We start from the raw sequence: 25,256 nt of genomic DNA, 5'->3' as shown, positions 1-25,256 counted from the left end.
GGTCAAGAATCACAGATACAGATGTAAGTCTGGAGTCACATGTAGGTCAGACTGGGTAAGGACTGCAAAGGTCTTTGCCTAAAGGGCATCAGTGAACAGGATGGGTTTTAGGCGACAGTCACGGGTGGTATCTTGGCATCATTGCTGAGAATAGCTTGTATTTTTTTAAGGGAAAAAAAATTGAATCAAATTTCAATTCTACTAACAGCCATGTGTCCTCCAGGGGCTCTGGCTCACTAATCCAGTCACACTGATGTAATGATACCATCTCCACATCCCCTGTCGAAGTCCTTCACTGCAATGGTTGATCGCACATGTTATGTCTGTCTCTTCTCTCTCCTTTCGTGATATCTCCACTGAGCAAGATCATTGAGCATGGGAACAGGCCTTTCCCCAGTGACTTGTTTCTCTGTATTGCAGTGGATGGACACGGGGAGAGCACCTTGTGCTAAACCCTGATGAGGGAAGACATTAGATTGTTTTAAGACTCACTCCCAAATAGATTCACTCAAGCATGCATGCAAACATATGAATTAGGAGTAGGAACAGGGCCTTTGAGCCTTCTCCTCTCTTCAAGCAGACCAGGGCTGATCGGATTGCTCCACATTCCCACTTCCTCCCTCATTAAAAAAAACAACTGGGGGCTTGTGCTAAAACTGCTGTCTCACAGTCAAGTCATGCAATGCACTGACATAGTCATGCTCACCAAATCATAACTTACAGACAATAACCCACATGCCGCCATCATCATCCCTGGGCATATCCTGTCCAATGGGCAGAACATACCCAGCAGGGGTGATATTGTGGTATACAGTCAGGAGGGAGTTATGGTCAACAGATCTTAATAAAGTGTCATAGTATAAAGTCAAACAAAGGCAAAGAAGATTCTTGCTAATTGCCACTTAGAGGCATCCCTTCTTACCCCATAGCTGATGAATCGGTGCTTCTACAAATTGAATATTAGTAGAAGGAAGTGCTGAGGACAGCAAAGGCTTAGAGTACCCTTTGGGTTGGTGTCTTTAATGTCCATCGCCAAGAGTGGATCAGTTCTCCTGAGCTGGTCAATTCTTAAAGGGCCATCACTGTGCCAGTGACAGGTGATGTAGGAACCAACAAGAAAGAGAAACTGACTTGTCCTTGTCCTCACCAGTATACCTCCTCAGAGATGGATCTGTCCATGCTGGATAACTAGGGGTGATCACTGCACAGTCTTTGTGAAGACCAGCTCCCATCTTCACATCGATGAAACCCTCTGTTGTGTTGTGCGGCATGATCGACGTCTTAAAGGTGATATATGTTGAACAGATCTTGCGGCTAAAAACAGGGACCTGTGAGGTGCTGTGGGCTTCAGCAGGAGCAGAATTGTATTCAACCAGAATCTGTAACCTCATAGCTTGGCATATCTATTATCAATTAGCTGGGGGACCAACCTTGTTTCAGTGAAAAGTATGGTGTAGCCCAACACCAGGCATTTGTAGAAACTGGACATAAGCCTGATGGAGTTACATCACAGCACGATATGAAGAGTGGACAATAGAAGCACCATGTAACAGATCTAAGTTATTCCTCAACTAACAGAGCGCATCAAAACTTCATAGTTCTGTCACATCCAGTCACGAATTATAGTTGTCAATTAAGTGCAACTGACAGGAGAAGGTTCCGACAATGGCACAGAGGCTTTGTACCATCTAGGACAAAGCAACCCCTTTGATTAGCAGCCCATCCACTACCTTCAATATTCACTCCTTCAGCCATCAACACACAGTGGTAGCAGTGTGTACCATCTCCAAGATGCACTGCAGTAACTCACTGAGGCTCCTCGGATAGCACCTTTGAAGCCAGCAACATCTTACACCTAGGAGGGCAAGGGCAAAAGATGCACCAACGCTTGCAGGTTCCAGCATCCCCTGCCCATCCCCCCCTGCCACCACCCCTCATGCCAGACATCATTCCAACCTAGGACTATGTCGCAGTTTGTTCACTGTCCCTCCATAACAGCACAAATGGATGTACAAACAACACATTTTGTTACACGGAGAGTGGTCCTTGTGCGGAATGAACTTCCCGAGAAAATGGTAGATGCAGGTACAGTTACAATGTTTAAAATACCTTAGAGAAGTGCATGATTCAGAAATGTTTGGAAGGATATGGGCCAAGCACACGCAGGTGGGACGAGTTCAGTTTGCGACTAGGTTTGTCGTGGACTGGTTGGACAAAAGGGTCTGCTTCCGTGCTGTATGACTGTATGAATCTAGTGGGATTGCAGTGGCTCCAGGAGGGGGTTCACCAGCACTGGGGATGGGCAATAAATGCTGTCCTGCCAGCATTGCGCAAATATCATAAAAGTAAAAAAAAATGACTAAATGGATGTGCATTAGTCAAATTAAGCAGTTTGCTGCCAAGCCCCTCCTGGCCCTCTATCCATAACTTCCTTGTCTTCAGATGGCCTATTCAGTTGGAGTAAGCCAAAGTGAAATATGCTTTTAAAACTCTGATTGGGACAAATTACGTATAAATTCTAATTATTATTTCTTTGCTGAGAAGCTGTTGTGTTTCCATACAGCTGCAAGCATCTAGAAGTGGTTCATTGGCTGAATGTTGATTTGGAATGCTTTAAGCTCGTGGAAGTGTAATATCAGTTCTTTGTTTTCGAACCTTCGCCATAGATGTATTGAGACAAACACTGGATGCATTTTTTAAGTTAAATGTGCAAGCCCTTGAATACGATCAAGGTTATTCCGAGGGAAGAGAAGCTTTTATTCGGATAGTATGTTGTTAGATTCCTCTGAAACGTTAGTGAAAACGAGCTGTTCATGTATAATAAATGCCTGGGAAATGGAATTCCTGTTGTACTTCACAGGGAGAGTCAACGAAGCTTATGGCCTCAAGTCTTTGGAATGGGATTTGAACCCACAGCATTCTGACTCAGAGACACAAGTGCTTCCTACAGCTACAGCTGACAAATGTAACGATAGACCTATAACCTATACTTACTGCTCAAATGCATCTTCAAGCTCCTCAATCAAAGGAGTAGAATCCAGAATTAAATAGCTGGGTGTTTATCACCATTCACTATAAAGATCTCACCCGCCCACTACTGTGCATTTCTGAGTCCCAGTCACAACGTGGTCCTTGTATCAGAGGTGGCGTAGATGAGAGTGTAGTATAGTTGAGAGACATTTGGTATATAGAAGTTGACACTGAATAGCTATTGCACAATGCATGTTTACTACGAATTGACTTGTAGCTTAATTAAGTGATGATTCTCACTGACTATGTTGAATGCTTTTCTCTCAGACCTGAGTCATGCCTTCTGTAGTTATCCCACTCTCCACCAACCAGCTTTGTAATCCTAAATTTATATCAGCACTACATAGAGTTGCCTGTCTATGTCCCGTGTGGAAGGAATTTTGTCTGGTGGGAGAGTACTTTAGGAAACTTTCACAAGGGGTGTTTCTGCTATTCCTGCCCATACTTTGGCGGCCTCTGCAATAATTCTCTCGGGTGTAAAGAATCAGCTACCTGATGTGGGTCAGAGAGAAGGACAGACCAGACAATTCCCTTGAAGGGCATCAGTGAACCACTTTGGATTTTACAATGCAAAGAAAGCTGTAAATTAACTTTAGTTGCGCACTTTCTAAAGGTGAGAAATGAATCCATTGTGCCCTGTTTCCTACCTACCATTCACCTGTCACACTCTGGGCAGTTCTCTCATGGGGGGGAAACCTGCCAAATACTGCTGCTTGATCCTCGAGTGCTCTTCATCTACTTGCATCGTCGTCTTCCTAAACTTGGATCTCCCAGAACACTTTCCAGCTGATGGTTTCTATTTGAAATGCAATAACTGGTGTTCCCTTTTCCTTTATTCACTCGTGAGATGTTGTTGGCTGGGTCAGCATTTATTGCTTGTTTTAGTTGCCCTAACGAAGGTAGTGGTGAGCAGCCAATGTGCTGTCAGTTGATCCACAATGCCCTTGGGGAGGGAATTCCAAGATTACGAGCCATCCACAGTGAAGGAACAGTGATGTGGTTTCGAGTCAGGATGGTGAATGGCTGGGTGAGGAACTTGCAGGTGATGGTGTTTCCATGCATCTACTGTCCTTGGCCTTCTAGATGGAAGTGGTTGTGGGTTTGGAAGCCACTGTTTAAGGATCTTTGAATTCCTGCAGTGCATCTTGTACATTGTACACACTGCTGCTGCTGAGCATCGGTGTTGGATGGAGTGAATGTTTGTGGATGTGATGCCAATCAAGTGGCTGCTTTGTCTTGAATGGCGTTGATCTTCTTGAGTATTGTTGGGGCTGGACCCAGCCAGGCAAGTGGGGAGTATTCCATAACGCTCCTGACTTGTGTCTTGTAGACAGTGGACAGGCCTTGGGGCGACAGGAGGGGAGTTACTCGCTGCAGTATCTGACCTGCTCTTGTAGCCGCTGTGTTTATGTGGCCAGTCCATTGAGTTTTTGGTGGAGGACTGCATACTTCTACTTTTCTGTCAGACTGCATTGGCCTCTGAGGTCCTTGTGTGGCAGCAACTACTGCAATGGGAAGTTGGTGCTGCAGTCAGCGTGCCAACACTGTTCGCCATGCGTGGAGTCGTGAAGCGACATCTTTAAATGAACATCTTTAAAGAGAACTTTGCAGGGGGACCAAGATGAATTTCAGGATGGGGATATTTGTGGGACCGCCTCCTGTTAAATTTTCCTCCATTGTTCATGACTGGAACTACAGAGCTTCAGTTTGGTCAGTTGGGTATGGATTACTTGGCTCTGTCTGCGGTTTGGAATGCTTTCATAACTTCATCAGGTTTTAGATTAGATTAGATTCCCTACAGTGTGAAAACAGGCCCTTCAGCCCAACAAGTCCACATTGATCCTTCGAAGACTAACCCATCCAGACCCATTCCCCTACCCTGTATTTACCACTGACTAATGCCCTTAACATTATGGGCAATTTACCATGACCAGTTCACTTAATCTGTACATCTTTGGATTGTGGGAGGAAACCCACGCAGACACAGGGAGAATATGCAAACTCCACACAGATAGTCACCCAAGGCAAGAATCGAACCCGGGTCTCTGGCGCCATGAGGCAGCAGTGCTAACCACTGAGCCAACGTGCCGCACAGGTTATTGACCTGTTTTTGAGTATGCCTGGTGCTGCTTCTGGCATGCCTTCTCACACTTATCATTGAGCCAGGATGTTTCCCCTGTCTAGGTGGGTGGAGTTGTGGGTCCACAGCACAGAAAAAGACCCTTCGGCCCATCGAGTCTGTGCCAGTCAGAAACAAGCATCTAACTATTCTAATCCCATATTCCATCATTTGGCCCGTAGCTTTATAAGCCTTGGCACTGCATGCGTAATGGTGGAGGGAAAGCTATGCTGAGCAGTGAGATTACAGATTGTGGGTGATTAGTATTCTGCTGCTCATGGGCTATAATGCCTGCTGGATGCCCAGTTAACAGCAAGTGTCAGTGCTCCATACATACCACCTCCCACCTTGCCTCTTCGCAGCCTATCCATACAGCCTGCCTTCCTTTCTCTCTCCCCACCTTATCTCGCTTTGGATTAAATGTGTTGATGTTGACAATGTTGAGAACAATTTCAGGAGTCTGTTTCCTCGTGAGTACTCCTAAAGGATAATCAACAAGCCAATAAAACTGTTAACTTGATCAGTATCAGACATGATCTTACACAAACCAGCACTTACTTCTAGTGGCAGGTTGAAAAGGGCTGCATTTTTGCAGCCCAGCATGAGGTTGATGGATTTAACCCCCCCCCCCCCCCCCCCCCTCAACTCAACCTGATTTAAGTGTCAGCTTTGGCTCAGTGGGTAGCACTCTTACCTTGGAGTCAGAAGGTCGTGAGTTCAAACCCTGCACGCAAGGAACTGGAGCACAAAATCTCTGTTGCTCAGCCTCTCCTGCACTCACATTCCGCTGTCTTTTCGGGAGATGTTAAACCAGACCCCACCGTGAGCAGCGTGATGGCTCAGTGGTGAGCACTGCTGCCTCACAGCGCCAGTGACTCGGGTTTGATTCCCACCTTGGGTGACTCTCTCTATGGCGTTTGTACATTCTCCCCGTGTCTGCGTGGGTTTCCTCCGGCTGCTCCGGTTTCCTCCCACAATCACAGAGGTGTACAGGTCAGGTGAACTGGCTGTGCTAAATTGCCCATAGTGTTGGGTGCATTAGTCAGGAGTAAATATAGAGTAGGGAAATGGGTCTGGGTGGATTACTCTTCAGAGGGCGTGGAATTGTTGAGCTGAAGGGCCTGTTTCCATACAGTAGGCATTCTAATCTAATCTAAAAAAAATCTGTCCACTCAGATGGGCGCAGAAGATTCTGGGTCTTTTTTGGGTGAAGTGGGTAGTGTCCCTGGTCGTTATCTGCCAAAATTATTTTAGATTAGGTTACTTACAATGTGGAATCAGGCCCTTTTGGCCCAACAAGTCCACACCGACCTGCTGAAGCGCAACCCACCCAGACCCATTCCCCCACTTTAGCCCTTCGCCTATCACTACGGGCAATTTAGCATGGCCAATTCACCTGACCTGCACATTTTTGGACTGTGGGAGGAAACCGGAGCATCTGGAGGAAACCCACGCAGACGCTGGGAGAATGTGCAGACTCCACAGAGTCAGTCGCCTGAGGTGGGAATTGAACCCAGGTCTCTGGCACTTTGAGGCAGCAGTACTAACTACTGTGCCACCCACCTTTATTAACCGAGGTTATTTTGTCATTATCACCTTTGCTGCTTGTGGGATCCTGCCATGTGTAAATCTGCTGCCATCTTTCCTGATGACAACAATGATTGCACTTTTGTGGATGTGAAGTGCTCTGGGTGGGTCCTGAAGTCATGAAATGTGCTCTCCATATTCCGTTTTCTCACCTTCAGAGGTGGTTCAAGAGTTGTTGCAGGAGGCAGGATTTTAGATTGTTGGATCCCCAGGACTGGTACTAACATCCATGTGGGAGAGCTTGGTTAGTCTGCTGGGAGGCGTTTAAATTAGGTAAAAACAATGACTGCAGACGCTGGAAATCAGTGTCTAGATTAGAGTGATGCAGGAAAAGCACAGCAGTTCAGGCAGCGTCCGAGGAGCAGGAAAATCAACATTTCGGGCAAAAACCCTTCATCAGGAATACAGGCAGAGAGCCTGAATGGTCTCTCTACCCTTCAGGCTCTCTGCCTGTATCCCTGATGAAGGACTTGTACCCGAAATGTCGATTTTATGCTCCTCGGATGCTGCCTGAACTGCTGTGCTTTTCCTGCACCACTCTAATCTAGCCCCAGGCATTTAAATTAGTTCAGTAGGGGCATGGGATATTGTTAGTTCTATAGAGACTTAGGAGAGGTACCTGAGGGAGAGCAAGTTCAGCCATTTTGTATCCCAAGGGAGTAAAGCGAGGCTTGATAACCTCTACTTTACTGCCAGGCGTAGTATAGGTGAGGCAGATGAGTTAAGGGTGTGGATTGACACATGGAACTACATGTGTTGTTGCCATCAGAGATATGGCTGATGGGGCGATAAGGTTGATAACATTGTCTGCTATAGGGTCTTCAGGCTGGAGTGGGAGGCTACAAAAGTGGAGGTGGTATCACATTATTGGTGAAGGCATCACCTACTGCAGTAAGGAGGGATGACATCTCTGAAAGGTCATCAAATGAAGCTTTGTGCATAGAACCTAAGAATAAAAATAGTGCATTCAGACTGTATCATAGACACCCAAGCAGTCAGCGCGCAACTGAGGAGCCGATTATGTGGTTAATTCACTAAGGCGTAGAAAAATAATAAGCGGGTGATTGTATTAACAGATTTCACCAACCCCGGTGTTATCGTAGAACCCCGTACAGTGTGGAAACAGACCATTTGGCCCAACAAGTCCACATCAACCCTCCAAAAGGTAACCCACCCACACCCATTCCCCTACTGTACTGCTCTACATTTATCCCTGACTAATGCATCTAACCCACTCATCCCTTAACACTTTGGGCAACTTAGCATAGCCAACTCACCTAACCTGCACATCTTTGGATTGTGGGAGGAAACCAGAGCACCCGGAGGAAACCCACGCAGACACGGGGAGAATGTGCAAACTCCGCACAGACAGTCGCCCGAGGTGGGAATCGAACCTGGGTCCCTGGCGCTGTGAGGCAGCAGTGCTAACCACTGAGCCACCGTGCCACCCATTAATTGGGATAATCATGGGATAAAGGGTTTAGAGGGGGATGATTTCTTAATGTATACAGGAGAGCTTTTTATGTCAACCTGTAGATGGTCCTGTGAGGGCCAGGCACAGTGCTGGACCAAATTCTGGGAAATGAAGCTAGACTGGTGTATGATATGACAGTGGGGAAGCATTTTAGTGACAGCAACAACAATACTGCACATTTTAAATTTGTCAGGAAAAAGGAGAAATATGGTCTGTGAGAGAAAGTGTTTTGGGTTGGGGGATATGGCTGATTTTATTCAAATAAGTCAGGATCTGGCCAAAGTAGACTGGAAGTATACTTGAGCATAAATCTATACAGGCGACCGGGGAGGCGTTCAAAACAGTGCGGGAGCCAGAGGGGAGAATACAGGTTTAACATGTTCCTTTTAGTTGGGGAGTGAAGGAGCAACAAGCCCAGGGAACCCTGCTGGACTGGGTAAAAAGGAGAAGAGAGGCGTGTGACAAGTACAAAGGGAGCAAAACAACAGAGGTCTGAGAGGAGTACAGAAAGTGCAGGAATCTGGGGGTGGGTGGGGGAGGAATCTTGAGCAATTAGAAAAGCAAAGAGGGGGGCTTTGGCAGGCAAGGTTAGGGAGAATCCCAAGATATTCCACCAGTGTAACAAGGAGAAAAGAATAACCAGGGAAAGAGCAGGTCCAATTAGGGATCAAGGGGGAATGTGCATGTGAAGCCAGGGGACATTGATGGAGTCATGTCTGTCTTTGCTTGGGAGAAGGATGCAAGTGCAGGTAGTTTGTGTATAACAAACTGGTTACGTTCTTGTGCAACCCTGCATTATAGAAAAAGTGTTGGCGATGTAATCGCATTATAGCCAACACACATTTTAAAAGTTTGCACTTTACAAATATTGCCCCCAGTTTGTCAACCGCTTTGCAGAGAATTTGCGTTAATGAAACACACGTTATATCAGAATGACCTGTACAGAATTAGAGAAGCTGAGCTGTGAAGTTCTTGAGCAGATCACTATAAGAAGCGAGGGAGATGTTGAAGGCTTTGGTGGTTTTAAAATTGGACAAGGCCCCAGTTCCAGGTGAGTTGTATCCCAGGCAGCAGTGGGAAATGCAGGAGAAATTACAGCTACCCTGATCCAGATCTGTAATTTCTCTCTGGCCACAGGGGAAGTGCTGGAGGATGGCTAATGTGGTTCCACTTGACCAGAAGGGTGGTAGAGATGGACCAGGGAACTACAGACCAGTGAGTCTCTCATCGGTGGTAAGGAACCTATTGGACACAATAATTAAGGAGAAAATTAATATGCCATTAGAGAGGTGAGGTTTAATAAGGGATATGAGAAAGTGAGGACTGCAGATGCTGGAGATCAGAGCTTAAAAATGTGTTGCTGGAAAAGTGCAGCAGGTCAGGCAGCATCCAAGGAGCAGGAGAATCGACGTTTCGGGCATAAGCCCTTCTTCAGGAATTTAATAAGGGATAGTCAGCATTACTTTGTCAGATAGAGGTCATTCTTAACAAATCTGGTGGAATTTTTCTGAGAAGGTGACAATTGTTCAGATGAGGGTAGGACAGTTGACGTAGTTTATATGGATTTCAACAAGGCCTTTGTCAGTGTCCCACACGAAAGACTGATTAAGAGGGTGATTGGATCCACAATTGGCTTTGACAGGAGACAGAGGGTTGTTTTGTATGACTAGAGCCTGGTGTGCATTGGTGTACCACAGGAATCAGTGCTGGGTCACTTATTGTTTGTGATATTCACAAATGATGTAGATGAGAACGTGGAGTGACGATAAGTAAGTTTCTGAATGACACAAAGATTGGCCGTGTTATTGACTGTGAGCAGGAAGGATGGGCACATCAGTGGCAGATAAAATGTAACCTGGATAAATGTGAGGTGAAACACTTTGCAAGAAGGAACAAGACGAGAGTATTCAATGAATGGAGGACACTAGGAAGCTCATAGGAACAGAGGGATCTTGGGCTGTTTGTCCACAGCTCCCTGAAGGTGACAGGACAGGTTAATAGAGTAGTTAAGAAAACCTTTATGGGACACTGGTCTTCATCAGTTGAAGCATAAATAAGAGCAGGGAGGTTGTGTTGGAGCTGTACAGAACTTTGGTTAGGCAGCAGCTGGACCACTGTGTGCAGTTCAGGTCACCACACTCGGAAGGATATGATTGCACTGGATGGGGTGCCGAGGGGAATCCCCAGGAAGTTGCTTGGGAAGGAGCATTTCAATGATGAAGAGAGACTGGTTAAGCTTGGGTTGTTTTCTTTGGAACAGAGAAAGTTGAAAGGGGATCTGCTAGAGGTCTGTAAGGTTGTGGGGTATGGACAGGGTAGATAAAAAGCAGCTGGAGGCTCAGTAACAGTAGGGCATAACTTTAAAGCAAAAGGTGGTGGTTTAGAAGAGATTTGAGGCAAAACAGAGGGTGGTCAGGGTCTGGAAGATTCTGCCTGGGAGGGGAGTTGAAGTGCATAGCCTGACGACCTTTTAAAAATTACTTTCATGACTACTCGAAGTGTTTTAACATCCAAAGCAATGGGCCTAGTGTGGGACTAGTGTTGGTGGTGTTGTCTTTTTGAAAGTACAGGACCTCTTCTGCATTCTCTGATTCTATGATCGTGAACTCTGGGCTTGCATGTATAGGAGGTAGAGAGTGTCCTGAGGTGAGCTGGTTTTTGTGAGCTCGTTTCAGTACTATAGTGAGTTTGAGTCTTGGCCTTCAAGAAAGTCGTCCTTTAGAAGATGATGAGGATGTGCCAGGACAGTCTGGTCCATAAGCCTTGTTGATGATGTAACCTCACAGGCAGAGTAAAACTGTCCTCTACACAAACCTCCACATTCATCAGCCCTACTTCTTGCCTTTGCCCTGGGCCCAAATATTATTGGGGGGGGGGATCAGCAAGGGCTGCAAAGACACAAGGATTATTGACATAAAGGGACTCCAAAAAAGGTTTGAGGCTGTTCCCGCAGATCTTGCAGTCATTGCGGCATAGAAGAGAGCCATTCGGCCCATTGAGTCCTTGCTGTTCCTCTGTGAAGCAACCCAGTCACTCTCATTCCCACTCTTCGCTAAGAGTTTCTGGATCTTGCCAGTGATAGAGAGCAATGAGATTCCTCAATGCTTGTCACAAGATTGGCAGTTCCTGTCCGCTCATGATGATAGACGATGGAGGCATCTTTGTGTACTTGCGGTTCCTTGCTCCCAGACTGAAAGACTTCCAAAATCATCTTGACCAGGCCTTGATCTCCAGCCTTTAAACCTCAGCTGGGATAGCATTAGCTCTTGGCGCTTTGCTACTGGACAGAGTTTCATTGTGTTAATTGTTTCCCACAGTTCGGGAGGATCATCACTAGGCAGCTGATAGCGGCAGTTGTTGGTTCTTCATTCAAGAGTGTAGACCGAATGGGGAATGTGGTCAACAAGCTCTGCTCATCATTTGAGAATTTGGGTTTTCTGTGAGCAGTGTTGACCCATTTGGGTGATGAACCAGTAGATTGGTCCCATAGATGGATTTCAGAGCCTTGTACAATTTTGTTCAGTTTTTGGGATCTGCATGTGACTGAAAGCAGTCTGCTGTCTGTCTCAGCCAAGTGCCTTCCATTGGTATAAGCTGACATGGGACATTTCTGTTGCAGTTTTGCTAGGTATCACGCCCGGATAGCGAGGACCTGTCATTGAAGCCAAAACTATCGAGGCGACATTTCATCTGCAGTAATTTCTGGATTATCCTGTTCTTTCTTTCGAATGTATTTTGATGTTTATGAGGTTAAAAATCGCACAACACCAGGTTTTGTCCAACGGGTTTATTTGGAAGCACTAGCTTTCGGAGCGCTGCTCCTTAATCAGGTGGTTGTGGAGAATAAGATTGTAAGTCATGATGTTTATGAGAGGTGAGTTCCAGGCACAGGAGTACACTACGTTCCTCCTGAAAGTCGCTCAGGCATCCTCAGTGCAGTGAGTGTTGATTTTCCCAGTGCAAAGACTACTCCAGTTTATTTCCCAGAGATTCCTTCATGGCTGCCCATTGAGCCATGAAACGTTGCGATGCTCTGGACTGTCATATTGAGAGATGTTGAGATAGATCTTGATACTGAGCTTCAAAGTTTTTTCATTCATTGAATCCCTACAGCGTGGAAACGAGGCTTCGGCCCAGCAAGTCCACAATGACGCTCTGAAGAATAACCCCCTACCCCATATTTACCCCTGACTGATGCACCTAACCTACAATATTGGCAATTTAGCATGGCCAACACACCTAACATGCATGTCTTTTGGATTGTGGTTAACTCAGTTGGCTGGATGGCTGGATTTCAATATACAGGCATGCCAATTCTGTGGGTTCAATTCCTGCACTGTCTGAGGTTACCATGAAGGATCCTCCTCCTTAACCTCTCCCTTTCCCTGAGGCTTGGTGACCCTCAGGTTAAACCACCGCCAGCTACCCCTCTAATGAGAGAACAGCCTTATGATCCTGTGAGCAGTCCTATGAGCACTGATGAAGAGTCATCTAGACTCGAAACGATAGCTTGCTCTCTCTCAATGGATGCTGCCTGAGCCACTGTGATTTCCAGCATTTTAGTTTTGTTTTCAGTCCTGTGGTCCAGTAGGATTATGGTGACTTTACCTTTTACCAAGCTAACCTTGTAACTAAAATCACTCATGAGCGACATTCCCTCTAAGCTGCGCTGCAGTCGGCAAAGCGATGCATGGACCTCCGGTTTCGGAAGTTGCTCCTGCGTGCACACATCAGAATTCCACACACTGAGGAAAACATTGGAAGGAGTCAGTGGTGGAGGCTAGTACAATTGCAGCATTTAAAGGCACCTGGGTGGGTGTATGAATAGGAAGGGTTTGGAGGGATATGTGCCGGGTGCTGCAGGTGGGGCTGGATTGGGTTGGGATATCTGATCGGCATGGATGGGTTGTTTCTGTGTTGTACATCTCTATGACTATGACTATATGAGTATTAGTCCCAAACCATTCTAGAAACTACCCTGAGCAGAATGGAACAACTGGAATTGGATGCGGTTCCCTAGTTGGGACCTCACCCATAGTTTTAGTTTTAATTGTTTTTGTTAAAATTTATGAAACTTTGGATTTTTGTTGTTGTTGTTGCAATTTGAGGAGTTAATAGAAAAGGGAAGGACTATTATCCTTTTGTGAAAATTTAATGGTGGCCTTCTTTTACAATTGCTCTGATTGTGGGAAAACTGCGCTATGTTTGATTACTAGCTCTAGGTAAGATGGTACTTGCCCTGCTAGCCCAACTTCCATTCAACACTCCCAAGTGTTTAACAAAGGTGCCTTGTACTTGATTAGAGCTTCCTAGCTACACTGTTGCTCATAGACTCTCAGCCCACACAGACTGTCTTATACTGTTCACAAGTAGCCTGTTATCTGTACCAATATGTTTGAGCAGTGCTCCAAATCTAACTCTAGAGATTATTAGCCCCATCTCTTGTCGGATGTTTCCCCCCCCACTCTCACCTCTGTACCTCCATGGGCGGCTGTGTTTGACAAATGAGTAGGCTGCACGGCTCTGAGAGGTTTGACCATGGCAGGGAGTTGCTACACTGCTGAGTTTGACCTAGTCTCCCATTCAAGATCCTCATTTTTATTTCCATCCTGCTTGACCGCGCGCACACACGCGTGCGCACACACACACAAACTCACACACACACACACACACACACACACACACACTAACTCTCACTCTCTGCAGGGCTAGCACCCGAGTACATACGCACACTCTGCTCCATCCATTTCCACAGGCAATATAAACAGGGAAAACCTTGATCTACTCACAGCCCCCAACCCCACCAAGAGACACAAATCGTACAGGAATGAGGCAGCTCTTAGGAATTTATGTTATGTTGTATCCGAGAGCACTTCCTTGATCCAGCACTTGATCCTTAATTTCTGAGGGCTGTACTGAATGTGACCCACGCTTGATCCGCTGGGAATTTGGCTTTTCTCCATCTCTCTGGGAGATACTAGCCAGTGTTTCTAGTCATTCCACATTCCCCGAAAATTCAGAAGAACTCCGGACTCCAGAACGCGCCTCTTAAAGAGGATTTGTATAGAACTTTAACAAAAGGGCCTCCGTGAGGTAGTACTTACAGCTCCCCTGTACAGATAAGAGACATCAAAGAGACACATCTCAGTCAGATAGTGACCCTCCATCTGGAGCTGCAAAGGTCCAACAGTCAAGGGTTCAGTCACTGACGCAACGTGTTTGTGAAGGAGAGATCCCGCTTGTACAGCAGACTCGCTTTCAGTCAGTTTGACTAACAGCTGTCCAATCTTGCGACTGGTTTGTATTGCAAATCGATAATCAGGATAACCTTACCCTGAACTGCAGGCTTTTTTTTTTCCCTGCCCTGACCATGTCACTTTTTGGGAATGTACAGTAAAAGTCCTCTCATCCAATCCTGACATCTCCCTCTCCCTTCTTCTCTCCCCTAAATGCAGTAATTTTGGCCAAGAACCCTTTGCCAGTGCTGCCGCCCTGTCTGCCACCTGCATGTAGAGTCTCAGCCTTGCTTTCATTGACGGCACGAGTATTGGAGCCAAGCCTGACTTTGCCCCTTGACTTCTCCCCATTAGTTTTGTCGGGACAGCATCCTGACTTACATTCGGTGGAGCCAATGCCACTGAATTTAGCTAACCGGGCAACAACAGCACCTTGCGTTTTGGTAGCATTTCTAACATCTTCAAACACCCCAAAGTGCTCGAAGGAGCATTATCGGGACAAAACTTACTTTATCAAAGAGATATGGTACTAAAGTGTGTTGTAAAATAGGATAGATAGGGCAGAGGTTTTAAAGGGGGGAATTCCAGAACATATGGCCTCAGCAGCCACGAATGGTGGAGGAAAGGAAATTGGGGATGCCCGAGAGACCAGGATAAGGTCAGCACAGAGACCTGGATTGAAGCAGTGAGCAGCACAGCTGACATCACCACAAGGTGCTGTGTTAAACAGGAGACACAGCATGTAGAGTAAATATCCTGCCCTATCTGACCCCAGGCCCCAAGAGCTGTGGAGGAGGGTGGGGGGGTGCAAGGCAAAAATCAGTAAGGACATGTGCTTCCTATTGCAATCCAGGTTTAAGGTGCGTTTTGTGGTGATCAGGTGAACACTGGAGGAGTCTGGGTTACATTGCTCTTTGTGTCCAATAGCTCATTCATTGTGCTCCTTTTACAACCTCCCACCTGTGCAAGCTAGTCATGCAACTCTGTGCAAAAGGGTTGGTGATGGTGTGGGGTGGGACTGTCACAGTTATTAAAGGCACTTGGAGACAGGCAAGTGCGTTATGGAGTAGAGGTCACCCCTCATCCTTGACTAGGGAGAACACGAGGTTGCTGGAGGATGGAGAGCTGTATTTCAGTGCCTTTGTCATCCAAATATTGCTGCCTTCCTTTACACGTAATTCTCACTGGGCCTTGTTCATCCATCACTTCCATCCTTGCTAGCCTGCACTGGCTGTCCCATCCAGCATTTTAGAGTTGTGTTCTTTGTGTTTAAGGACCCCTCACTAGATCTCCCCTGTTATCTCCTCCAGCCCAAGACTCATGCTATATTTCCCATTTGTAACTGAAGTAACTCCACAGAGGCTGGTATCTCATCCCAAAGTCACCCTTCTATTGATACATAGAGAGTCCTTGACTCTGGTACAGCCTCTTCAGAGCCAGCTCTGAGTGAACAGAGCCTCGGACTCTTCTGTTTATATCTGTCAGCCAGGGCTCCCTGATTGAACCAGGTGAGCAGCCTCAATCAGGAAACTTAGATGTCCACCTGGCTAACCTCATTCCAATCACTATAGTAACCTCATAGGCATCCCTGATTTTTAATAATAATTAATAGTTATCCTTTCAATACAAGGGGGCATATTTTTAAGGTGAGAGGAGAAAGATTTACAAAAATGATGGGGGCAATTTTTTTTTACGCTGAGTGGTTCGTGTGTGGAATGAACTTGCAGAGGAAATGGTGGTTGTCAGTACGGTTACAACGTTTAATAGACATTTGAATAATGAATAGGGAAGGTGTGGAGGGATATGGGTCAAATGTTGGGATGTGGTACTGGTTTTGTTTGGGATGATGGTTGGTGTGGACTGATAAGAGTCTGATTCCGTGTTGTATGACTAAGTCCACCATTTATAGCCGTGCTTTCTACTGCAGAGGCCCTGAACCCCAAACCCTGTCTCATGCTCGCTGCCTCTCTCGATGTCTTCCTAAACGTCTAACTTTCTGACCCGAGGTTTTCAGTGATCTGCCCGCGTCGTTCTTCCTGTAATTCATCATCAGATTTGGTTTGTTAACTAACACTCCTGTGGATCAACGTGGGGCACTCTACAGTTGTGAAGGTGCTGTGTATGTGCAAGCTGTTGTTAACTTGCGGAGGACAAAAGGTCGGCTGGAGGTCAGAGTAGAGGGCTGGGCTGCCTCTGTATTAAGATAATTCATGAGTAACCTGGCATCTTAAAAGCAGACATCAGCCATTATCTGTGTGCCTGCAGCCAAGTAGCGGCCAGAACAATGCTAATTTGTTGGCGTCATTGTGATTGGTGCAGAATCTAATAGCGGGATTAGGAGTGAGCAGGTGCCTGACTTGTTTTGTAATCCAATCACTGCTCTCTTAATACCTGACAATATTTTTGACCCTTTGTGTGATTTGACCCTGAGTTAAGCATGAGACACGGCTACAGCAAAAGATACAGACGCAAGTCCTTTCCTTGTTGTGGAACTTAAGCACCATCATTGTGTCTCATGGGGCAGGCTTTTTACAAACTGAGAGACAGCCACTTTGGTGAGTTCATGACAACAGTACTCATGATCAGCTGAACATGCTGCGTCTATGTTCAGGGTCTCCTCCTGCATATTCGAGCCCCCGTGTGTGCGTTGTGAACACACTTACATTTTATCACACACCCTAGTCCGGCTGCTGTTACAAATATGGGGGTTGATTTGTTTCTTTTTCACAAAGGCAAAAAAAAATCTGGAGTTATTTCAATCAATTTGTTCAGATAAGCTGTGAATCGCAGCTGGTGCAGGTGGGACTTCAGTCTGGGTCTGCTGGCTCAGAGATAGGGACACTTCCCATTGAGACACAAGCACCCAGTAGCAAACTGTTTAATTTCCTAAACTGATCAGGTAGGTTTTGTAGCTTGAGCAGCATCAATGTCGGAGGAATTTCAGTGTGAAGATAATGGTTAATCCTTTAACCAGAAATAAAAGCAAAGTGCTGGGAAACCTCGGCAGGTCTGTGGAGAGAGAGAAAAACAGCAGAGTGCTACACAATACGCGTCGTCTTTGACAAATGAAAGTCAGGTTGGACCCAACAGAGTCAGGTTGGACTCTGTTTTCCTTTCTCTGGCGATGCTGAGCTTCTCCAGCACTCTCTGATTTGGTTTCAAATTTCTAGCAGCCACAGTCTATGTGCAGTACTTGAATAAAGGAGAATACAGTAAAGGTGCCAAGCTGGACCAGTGAAAAAAATAACCAAAGAACTGCAGATGCTGGAAATCAGAATCATACAGAAGTTGCAGGAAGAACTCACAGGTCTGGTTCTATCTGTGGAATGAAATAAAAGTTAACTTATCGAGTCCAGTGACTGTTTCTCAGAAGTAGTGGTAGCTAGGAAAATGTTATTTTGTTTATACAGAAGATAGGATAAGAGGAGGGGGTACAGTCTGAAGAGAGTGGAGAACAGTTGAACAGACAAAGCAGTGGATAGCGATCAGGCTAGGAGAATGAACGGCTGTCAGTGAGGACTGTTAGTGGCTAACAGTGGCTAACTGTGTAATGGCAGACCACGTGATAACAAAGTCTGGTGTATGGGTGTAGGGGTGAGGACAGGGGTGAAGCTCAAGCCCTCAAATTGATGAACTCGATATTGAGTCCAGAAGACTGTAGCGTTCCCAAGCTGGAAATTAGGTGGTGTTCTTTCCAGCTTGCGCTGAGCTGCATTGGAGCACTGCAGCAAGCCTGAGACAGAGATGTTGCACAGGGAACAGCGTTGTGTGTTGAAGTGGCAGCCAAGTGGAAGGACAGGTCTCTTTTGCAGGCAGACCATAGGTGTTCTGTGAAGCAAGCACCCAGTCTCTGCTTTATTTCATACATGTGTAATTTAGTTCTCACTTCAAAGTTTTACTTTCTACCTTTAATTCATACTTTTGATTTTGCACTGCTCTAATAGCAACAAGTCACTCCAGTTAGGAAGGAGTTAGCTGGATCACAAGGGTATTTGGTGCTTGAAAGTGCACTACAGCACCACCACTGACAGGACACTGTAGGTACAGTGTGACACATTGCCATAGACACTTCCCACTTATTGTGGTAATGGATATTGCCAACCAGATATCCCAACCCAATCTAGTCCCACTCGCCAAAACCCAGCCCATATCCCTCCAAACCCTTCCTATTCATATACCCATCCAGATCCCTTTTAAATGTTGCAATTGTACCAGCCTCCACCACTTCCTCTGGCAGTTCATTCCATACACGTACCACCCTCTATGTGAAAACTTTGCCCCTTAGGTCCCTTTTATATCTTTCTCCACTCACCTTAAACCTATACTATCTAGTTCTGGACTCCCCTACCCCAGGGAAAAGACCTTCTCTATTTACCTTATCCATGCCCCTCATGATTTTATAAACCTCTATGAGGTCACCCCTCAGCCTCCGATGCTCCAGGGAAAACAAACCCTAGCCTATTCAACCTCTCCCAATAGCTCAATTCCTCCAACCTTGACAACATCCTTGTAAATCTTTTCTGAACCCTTTCAAGTTTCACAACATCCTTCCTATAGATAGGAGACCAGAATTGCACGCCAAAAGTGACCTAACCAACGAGCTGCACAGCCACAACATGACGTCCAACTCCTATACTCAATACTCTGGCCAATAAAGTAAGATTGTGACAGGCATTTTGTGGTCAGACATGAGGTTGTTAGTATGTTACAGATGCCTACTAATCAGTTGACTAAATTCCTGTTGCTTTCCATGAATTAATTGCAATAATTTATTTGGTACATGATCAAAATTTGTTATACAGGTAGTTCTCATATTAAGCATGTTTCAGCAGCGCAATTTGGCTATAACGTCGCTGATGAATTAGGGAACAATATTTTTTGAGAACGCTTACCTCTGTTTGCAATAGCGTGATTCCAGCAGCGATAGTTTCTCAAGCCTTGTTCTGTGCATGCGCCAATAACAGTTCTCATCAGAGTATGAGAGAGGTACAGTATTATACAGTGAGCATCATCTCAAAATTAAACTAATGGTTGTTCATTGCTCTCCCTCTAAGACAAGAATATTCTTGTATAATTCCTGTATAAATCCTGTATAATTCCTGCAGGAAGGGCTTATGCCCAAAATGTCGATTCTCCAGCTCCTCGGATGCTGCCTGACCAGTTGTGCTTTTCCAGCAACACACTCTCAACTCTGATCTGCAGTCCTCACTTCCTCCTACTTACTGTAGGACTACACTACTTTTATACATAGTCTTTGCGGAAGGTGGAAAGGGGTGGGGAGGGAAATATATCCCTGGTGGTGGGGTCATTTTGGAGGTGGCGAAAATGTCAGCGGATGATTTGGTTTATACGAAGGTTGGTAGGGTGGAAGGTGAGCACCAGGGGCGTTCTGTCCTTGTTACAGTTGGAAGGGTGGGGTCTGAGGGCGGAGGTGCGGATGTGGACGAGATGCATCTTTAACCACGTGGGAAGGGAAATTGCGGTCTCTGAAGAAGGAGGCCATCTGGTGTGTTCTGTGGTGGAACTGGTCCTCCTGGGAGCAGATCTGGCGGAGGAATTGGGAATACGTGATGGCATTTTTACAAGAGGTAGGGTGGGAAGAGGTGTAATCCAGGTAGCTGTGGGAGTTGGTGGATTTGTAAAAGATGTCAGTGTCAGGTCGGTCGTCATTAATGGAGATGGAGAGGTCCAGGAAGGGGAGGGAGGTGTCAGAGATGGTCCAGGTAAATTTAAGGTCAGGGTGGAATGTGTTGGTGAAGTTGATGAATTGCTCAACCTCCTCGCGGGAGCACGAGGTGGCGCCAATGCAGTCATCAGTGTAGCGGAGGAAGAGGTGGGGAGTGGTGCCGGTGTAATTATGGAAGATTGACTGTTCTATGTAGCCAACAAAGAGACAGGCATAGCTGGGGCCCATACGTGTGCCCATGGCTACCCCTTTGGTCTGGAGGAAGTGGGAGGATTCGAAGGAGAAATTGTTAAGGGTGAGGACCAGTTCGGCCAAACGAATAAGAGTGTCGGTGGAAAGGTACTGTTGGGGACGTTGGGAGAGGAAAAAACGGAGGGCTTGGAGGCCCTGGTCATGGCGGATGGAGGTGTAGAGGGATTGGATATCCATGGTGAAGATGAGGCGTTGGGAGCCGGGGAAATGGAAGTCTTGGAGGAGGTGGAGGGCGTGGGTGGTGTCTCGAATGTATGTGGGGAGTTCCTGGACTGCGGGGGATAGGACAGTGTCGTGGTAGGTAGCTGACCCATTGTCTTAGCATGCTCCTGCCCCACTGAACTCATCTTACCCAGACCATACAGAACCTCATCACCTCAGGAGATCTCCCACCCACAGCTTCCAATCTCATAGTCTGGGAACCCCGCACTGCCCGGTTCTACCTCCTTCCCAAGATCCACAAGCCTGACCATCCTGGCCCACCCATTGTCTCAGCATGCTCCTGCCTCACTGAATTCATCTCTACCTACCTCAACACTGTCCTATCCCCCCTAGTCCAGGAACTCCCCACATACGTTCGAGACACCATCCATGCCCTCCACCTCCTCCCCCTACAACCCACCCTCCCATCCTAGCACCTTCCCCTGCCACCGCAGGAACTGTAAAACCTGCGCCCACACCTCCTCCCTCACCTCCATCCAAGCCCCGAAAGGCACCTTCCACATCCATCAAAGTTTTACCTGCACATCCACTAATATCATTTATTGTATCCGTTGCTCCCGATGCGGTCTTCTCTACATTGGGGAGACTGGGCGCCTCCTAGCAGAGCGCTTTAGGGAACATCTCCGGGGCACCCGCACCAATCAACCAAACCGCCCCGTGGCCCAACATTTCAACTCCCCCTCCCACTCTGCCGAGGACATGGAGGTCCTGGGCCTCCTTCACCGCCGCTCCCTCACCACCAGACGCCTGGAGGAAGAACGCCTCATCTTCCGCCTCGGAACACTTCAACCCCAGGGCATCAATGTGGACTTCAACAGCTTCCTCATTTCCCCTTCCCCCACCTCACCCTAGTTCCAAACTTCCAGCTCAGCACTGTCCTTATGACGTGTCCTACCTGCCTATCTTCTTTTCCACCTTATCCCCTCTACCCTCCTCCCTGACCTATCACCTTCATCCTCTCCCCCACTCACCCATTGTACTCTATGCTACTTTCTCCCCACCCCCACCCTCCTCTAGCTTATCTCTCCACGCTTCAGGCTCTCTGCCTGTATTCCTGATGAAGGGCTTTTGCCCGAAACATCGATCTTACTGCTCCTCGGATGCTGCCTGAACTGCTGTGCTCTTCCAGCACCACTAATCCAGAATGAGAGGTGAGCGTGCTGTCCAGTTGAACATTCCAGCACTAAGGTAGCAGTCTCCCTTCACCCACAGCTACATGGAGCCTTGGACCTGTGACATTTCATTCAGATTTTACAGTCCAGGTACTATCTGCACACAGGCAGGATCCAGTGAATCACAGCACACCATCAGTAAATCCCAGTCCTGCAAATGCAGAGGGATTGATTGGGTGATTAATTAACTGTGCTTGTATTGAGCTCCTGCAGCTTTGACATTCGTCAGTACTGAACAACAGAAGCCCTATTAAAATGTTACATTTATTCTTCCATTCACGAGCATAGCAAATGGCTTCATTTTCTAATTTTATGAATTACAGTCCCTGTTCTCAGAAACACAGGCAGCTAATGGCTGAACTGTGGTATCAGAAAGCAAACCGCAGTTGGACACTGGCTCTCTCCCATTAGCTTGGGGCTGAAGAACCTGGTTAGGTTGTACTCAAGACTGAGCGACTTCCCCTGTCTGTTGTGCAGTACAAATGAGTGGAGTTCCCTCATGTTCTGACTCAGTGAGAATCTTAATAAAAAAGGAATGAAACATCAAGAACTTGATGACTCACTGTCCCATTAATTCATCTGCATCATTAATTATCTTGTACAGCGGAGTACTTTTTTTGTTTTTTAATATTAAATAAGTAACCTTTCTTCAGAACTTTTAGGGGTGGTTCAGAGAATACCTAACGTTCCTGAAGTCCTAGTACCAATATCATACACTCCCAGGGCTGATACAGCACAGGGTTAGGTTCAGGGTAACACTGCCTCCATCAAATACTTCCAGGACATGGGCAGCATGGGGTTAGATTCAGATTAAAACTCCCTCTACCCTACCCCCGTCAACCACTCCCACTCTATGACTTGCCTTTCACAATGATTTTCGGAGTGAATTTTCTTCAGAAGCAAATAGCTGAAGGCATAGTCAATATTAATTTTGATTTGATTTATTATTGTCGCATGTACCTAGGTACAGTGAAAACTTTAGTGTACACTGCAGGCGGATCATATACTATACAAAGTCCATTAAGGTAGTAGAGTAGAGTGAGGAATACAACGTTACAGCTGTAGAGAATATGCATAAAAAGTGAGGTCAACATTAAATTTGAAATTTGCGGCCCATTCAGGAATCTAATAACAGTGGGGAAGAAGCTGTTCTCCAATCTGTGGTTCCAGGTGTTTAAGCTTTTTTCTTAAGAACTAGAATTCCCTACAGCGTGGATACAGGCTCTTTGGCCCAACAAATCCACACAACCCTCCGAAGAGTAACCCACCCAGACCCATTCCCCTACCCTATTTGTACCCCTGACTAATGCACCTAGTCTACACATCCCTGAACACTCTGGGCAATTTAGCGTGGTCAAGTCACCCTAACCTGCACATCTTTGGATTGTGGGAGGATCAATCCCTCTGCATTTCCAGGACTGGGATTTACTGATGGTGTGCTGTGATTCACTGGATCCTGCAGTGTTTGCAGTTAGTATCTGGACTGTAAAATCTGAATGAAATGTCACAGGCCCATGGCTCCATGTAGCTGTGTGTGAAGGGGGAATGCTATTTTACTGCTGAAATGTTCAACCCACGCAGACAAAGGGAGAATGTGCAAACCTCACATAGACAGTCACCAGAGGTGGGAATTGAACCCGGGACTCAGGTGCTGTGAGACTGCAGTGCTAATTCCTGAGCCACCGTGCCGCTTTTGTAATCTTCAGCCTGACTGAAGAGGTTGGAAGAGATTATAACCGCGGTGGGATGGGTCTTTGATGATGTTGGCTGCCTTTCCGAGAAGTGTAGATGGAGCCTTTGGATGGAAGGTTGGTTTGTGGAATGGACTGGGCTGTGTTCACAACTGTCTCCAGTTTCTTGCAATCCTGGATAGAGCAGTTGTCATACCAAGCCACGATGCACCTGGATAGAATAATATCTATAAAAATTGGTAAGCGTCTTTACGGACGTGCTAAGTTTCCTTAGCCTCCTGAGAAAGTACAGGTGCCGTTGTGTTTTCTTGACCGTTGCATCAACCTGGGTGGACCAGGACAGACTGTTGGTGATCATCACACCTGGGAATGAGACACTGTCGACCATCTCCAGCTCAGCACCATTGATGTCGATAGGGGAAAACCATCCATCTTGCTTCCTGAAGTGCGCAAAATCAAAGAGGTTGAAGAAGCCCGAATTCGAGGAGTGTTGAGAGCTCAGATTCAATTCCCCTACACTGTGAAAACAGGCACAACCAGTCCACACCAATCCTCCGAAGAGTAACCTACCCAGACCTACTTCCCTCTGACTAATGCACCTAACACTGTGGGCAATTTAGCATGGCCCATTCACCTAATCTGCACATCTTTGGACAGTGGGAGGAAACTCATGCAGACACACAGGGAGAACGTGCAAACTTCACCCAGACAGTCTGCCGGAGGCTGGAACTGAACCTGGGACCCTGGTGCTGTGAGGTAGCAGTGCTAACCACTGAGCCACCGTGCCGCTTTTGTGGGGCAGGAGAAAATTATAGAGGAAGGAATAGAGACAGGACCAGCTACGTGGTGTAGCACGGACAATTAAATGGCCTGATTGCTCCCCTATCTATAAAACCTGCTGCAGCCCTGGGTTGATCTGTGCAAAAGTCATTATTTATGATGAAGGATGATGGGACAGGTTGAGAAACATATTAATAATGTATGCACAATCCTGCATTTTAACAATGGGGCATTGTATATAAAAGCACAGAAATTATGTTCAACTTGTGTAAACTACAGTTCCAGCCTCCACTTGGATTATTGTGTCCAGTTCTGGGTGCCACATTTTAGAAAGGATGTGAAAACATGCAATAAATACATTCACGAGAATGTTTGTAGGGAGAGGGAGCTTCACTGGATGGACCGGAAAAGCTGAGACCGTTTCTCCTCGAAGAAGAGAAGATGAAAAAGAGATTTGAGAGAGCCAGACCGAGTGAGTGGGAAGAAACCATCCAAACGTGACACAAGGTAGCAGTTTAAAGCAGCAAGTGGGATGGGCAAAAGACTGCCTCAATCTATATCAGGCCTGACCGATATTGAGCGGGAGGTGATTGTTGAGGAATAGTGGGCACCAGCTGTTTCCACCTCCCTTTCCAAGCGGTAAGCAGCAGATCGCCCTGACAGCATGGTTACATTAACAGCCCCTTGTTATAGGCGTCGTGTCTGTGGTTCCCTTGCTCTCGACATTGATGAAGTGTTTGTTGAGTGGTTCTCCTCCAGCTCCAGTTGCAAATGGCTTTTGATAAATGGCTGTCTGGAAGGGCAGGGATAGAATATCTCATTTTCTCCCTCTACAATCTAATCACAACGTGAATAATTTATCTTACCTCTCCTCACGATATTAAACACATTTGCAGTAATGTCCATACTCTTTGCCATACATCATTGGTGATTTATTTGATTAGAAACTAGAGAGAAGGTTTTTTTTTGAGTCCAACCGATTAGCATATGTTAAATGCAGAAAACCT

The 25,256-nt window shown here is 46.4% G+C and overlaps 1 protein-coding gene across 6 annotated transcripts in view; it reads left to right on the top strand.

Moving 5' to 3' along the window:
• Nucleotides 1–25,256, top strand: part of LOC140479597 (retinoic acid receptor RXR-gamma-A-like) — a 334,953-nt gene that overhangs the window by 103,799 nt on the left and 205,898 nt on the right. The window contains exon 1 of one of the 6 annotated variants that reach the window (XM_072573427.1): nt 7,855–7,901. The exons of the other annotated variants lie outside the window; for them this stretch is intronic. The gene's annotated coding sequence lies outside the window, so the exon portion shown is untranslated. Of the gene's footprint in view, nt 1–7,854; nt 7,902–25,256 lie in introns of those variants that run through there. 6 annotated transcript variants of the gene reach the window in all.

This window comes from Chiloscyllium punctatum, chromosome 7 (genome assembly GCF_047496795.1).
Source record: "Chiloscyllium punctatum isolate Juve2018m chromosome 7, sChiPun1.3, whole genome shotgun sequence".
Taxonomy (NCBI): Eukaryota; Metazoa; Chordata; class Chondrichthyes; order Orectolobiformes; family Hemiscylliidae; genus Chiloscyllium; species Chiloscyllium punctatum.
This window is presented reverse-complemented; position numbering and strand designations above follow the sequence as displayed.